General features: G+C 42.4%; 1 non-coding gene across 1 annotated transcript; it reads left to right on the top strand.

Moving 5' to 3' along the window:
* Nucleotides 1-3,502: 3,502 nt before the first annotated feature.
* LOC124551473 lies at nt 3,503-3,665 on the top strand. The gene has a single exon (XR_006967844.1). It is a non-coding gene; the product is annotated as a U1 spliceosomal RNA (small nuclear RNA).
* The last annotated feature ends 300 nt before the right edge of the window (nt 3,666-3,965 follow it).

The following is a 3,965-nucleotide window of genomic DNA, read 5'->3' as shown; positions in this document are numbered from 1 at the left end:
CGCTTTCCTTGTCACTGGCAGTCTACATTTTATATGCTCTCTACTTCGACCATCATCAGTTATTTTGCTCCCTAAATAGCAAAACTCCTTTACTACTTTAAGTGTCTCATTTCCTAATCTAATTCCCTCAGCATCACCCGACTTAATTACACTACATTCCATTATCCTCGTTTTGCTTTTGTTGATGTTCATCTTATATCCTCCTTTCAAGACAATATCCATTCCGTTCAGCTGCTCTTCTAAGTCCTTTGCTGCCTCTGACAGAATTACAATGTCATCGGCGAACCTCAAAGTTTTTATTTCTTCTCCATGGATTTTAATACCTACTCCTAATTTTTCTTTTGTTTCCTTCACTGCTTGCTCAATATACAGATTGAATAACATCGGGGAGAGGCTACAACCCTGTCTCACTCCCTTCCCAACCACTGCTACCCTTTCGTGTCCCTCGACTCTTATAACTGCCATCTGGTTTCTGTACAAATTGTAAATAGCCTTTCGCTCCCTGTATTTTACCCCTGCCACCTTCAGAATTTGAAAGAGAGTATTCCAGTCAACATTGTCGAAAGCTTTCGCTAAGTCTACAATTGCTAGAAACGTAGGTTTGTTTTTCCTTAATCTAGCTTCTAACATAACTCGTAGGGGCAGTATTGCCTCACGTGTTCCAATATTTCTACGGAATCCAAACTGATCTTCCGCGAGATCGGCTTCTACCAGTTTTTCCATTCGTCTGTACAGAATTCGCGTTAGTATTTTGCATCTGTGACTTTTTAAACTGATTGTTTGGTAATTTTCACATCTGTCAGCACCTGCTTTCTTTGGGAATGGAATTATTATATTCTTCTTGAAGTCTGAGGGTATTTCGCCTGCTTCATACATCTTGCTCGCCAGATGGTAGAGTATTGTCAGGAATGGCTCTCCCAAGGCCGTCAGTAGTTCTAATGGAATGTTGTCTACTCCCACGGCCTTGTTTCGACTCAGATCTTTCAGTGCTCTGTCAAACTCTTCACGCAGTATCGTATCTCCCATTTCATCTTCATCTACATACTCTTCCATTTCCATAATATTGCCCTTAAGTACATCGCCCTTGTATGGGCCCTCTATATACTCCTGCCACCTTTCTGCTTTCCCCCTTCTTTGCTTAGAACTGGGTTTCCATCTGAGCTCTTGATATTCATACAAGTGGTTCTCTTTTCTCCAAAGGTCTCTTTAATTTTCCTTTAGGCAGTATCTATCTTACCCCTAGCGCGATAAGCCTCTACATCCTCACATTTGTCCTCTAGCCATCCCTGCTTAGCCATTTTGCACTTCCTGTTGATTTCATTTTTGAGACGTTTGTATTCCTTTTTGCCTGCTTCATTTACTCCATTTTTATATTTTCTCCATCATCAATTAAATTCAATATTTTTGCTGTTACCCAATGATTTCTACCATCCCTCGTCTTTTTACCTATTTGATCCTCTGCTGCCTCCACTACTTCGTCTCTCAAATCTACCCATTCTTTTTCTACTGTATTTCTCTCCCCCATTCCTGTCAATTGTTTCCTTATGCTCTCCCTGAAACTCTGTACAACCTCTGGTTCAGTCAGTTTATCCAGGTCCCATCTCCTTAAATTCCCACGTTTTTGCAGTTTCTTCAGTTTTAATCTACAGTTCATAACCAATGGATTGTGGTCAGAGTCCACATCTGCCCCTCGAAATGTCTTACAATTTAAAGCCTTGTCCCTAAATCTCTGTCTTACCATTACATAATCTATCTAAAACCTGTCAGGATCTCCAGGCTTCTTCCATGTATACAACCTTCTTTCATGATTCTTGAACCAAGTGTTAGCTATGATTAAGTTATGCTCTGTGCAAAATTCTACCAGGCGGCTTCCTCTTTCATTTCTTAGCCCCAATCCATATTCACCTACTACATTTCCTTCTCTCCCTTTTCCTACTGTCGAATTCCAGTTACCCATGCCTATTAAATTTTCATCTCCCTTCACTACCTGAATAATTTCTTTTATCTCATCATACATTTCATCAGTTTCTTCATCGTCTGCAGAGCTAGTTGGCATATAAACCTGTACTACTGTAGTAGGTGTGGGCTTCGTGTCTGTCTTGGCCACAATAATGCGTTTACCATGCTGTTTGTAGTAGCTTACTCACACTCCTACTTTTTTTTTATTCATTATTAACTCTACTTCTGTATTACCCCTATTTGATTTTGTATTTATAACCCTGTATTCACCTGACCAAAAGTCTTGTTCCTCCTGCCACCAAACTTCACTAATTCCCACAATATCTAACTTTAACCTATCCATTTCTCTTTTTAATTTTTCTAACCTACCTACCAGATTAAGGGATCTGACATTCCACACTCCGATCCGTAGAACGCCAGTTTTCTTTCTCCTGATAACGACGTCCTCCTGAGTAGTCCCCGCCCGGAGATCCAAATGGGGGACTATTTTACCTCCGGAATATTTTACGCAAGAGGACGCCATCATCATTTAATCATACAGTAAAGCTGCATGCCCTTGGGAAATAGTTCGGCTGTAGTTTCCCCCTGCTTTCAGCCGTTTGCAGTACCAGCACAGCAAGGCCGATTTGGTTAGTGTTACAAGGCCAGATCAGTCAATCATCCAGACTGTTGCCCCTGCAACTGCTGAAAAGGTTGCTGCCCCTCTTCAGGAACCACACGTTTCTCTGACCTCTGAACAGATACCCCTCCGTTGTGGTTGCACCTACGGTATGGCTATCTGTATCACTGAGGCACGCAAGCCTCCCCACCAACGGCAAGGTCCATGATTCTTGGGGGGGGGGGGGGGGGGTTGCTTCTATTTTGTACAGAACGATGAGGCCAGATACCTTAGTACTAAACACAAATTTCCATCCGCTGTATGTAACCATACCCGAGAGAAAATCGAGCAATATGATTCTCTGAGATTAGGACAGTGTGAAAACAAATGACAAAAACGCAACGTTTCCTAAAGATGGTATTGCAGATTAAAACTTTTCGACTCTTCTCGTGTAACGTCGCTGCTACACCTCGTCTTGTGCCGAATATTACGGTCGTAGGTCAACTGCATCGCAGTAATAACGGCCAATAAGTGGGTTTTGGATAACCAAAACATGAGCCGTAATATGGCATACTTGTTGATTGCTTTAAGCTCCAGCATCCGACCAGAGGGCGAGAGATTCACCACGTGTTTGGTGTGTTGGGAGAGGGATGAACAGACAGTGTACGCACATGCTGCGCGATGTGAGTGACATCTACCATCCACGCAAAGAGTTTGATGATCTACTTCGACCGAAGTGCCGCTAGCAGATCACTGTTTTTGTCAAATGGAGTCGACTGTCCATTCGAAACGCGATATAATAATATTTTAGGATAACCAGTGCAATCCTCTCTCGATTCGAGTGTTGTGTGTGGTGGGATGGTCACATGTAATGTGAACATGGATACATTATAGCTTCGTACGATGTGTACTGTATGAGATAAAGGAGTGGATTTTTGCAAGTGAGGACATACTTGGCACAGAAGATTCCGCGATCATCAACGCTGTTTCTCCAGGACAAGGCTCTTCCATTGCACTTCAGTTGGGCTGATCCTTCCAATTACTCCCAATGTGGGTAACTCGGGTGCATAATTTTTGTTAGTCGGGACTGCGTTCCCACAGACCCGGTCCTATGATAATTTGCTTATAGTTACTGATTTACAGCAGCTTGATAATTTGTATTGTTTAGTGACCTAGGAAATACTGAGCCAGGTGGCCCAGTAGTTGGCACTCTGGATTCACATTGTGCAAGACGATAGGTCAGATCCTTGTCCAGGCATCCACGTTTCCTATTTATTTGTCATGGGCAAATCTTACTGAGTACTTAATTTTTGTGCTATATTGGGGGGTATTTATGTTTATGTTCTTAAGAATCTGTGTCGGCACTCTTTCGTATTATAACGCCTGCGCCACATGATGCACAGAGTTG

The sequence above is a fragment of the Schistocerca americana genome, chromosome 9, assembly GCF_021461395.2.
Source record: "Schistocerca americana isolate TAMUIC-IGC-003095 chromosome 9, iqSchAmer2.1, whole genome shotgun sequence".
Classification (NCBI taxonomy): domain Eukaryota; kingdom Metazoa; phylum Arthropoda; class Insecta; order Orthoptera; family Acrididae; genus Schistocerca; species Schistocerca americana.
This window is presented reverse-complemented; position numbering and strand designations above follow the sequence as displayed.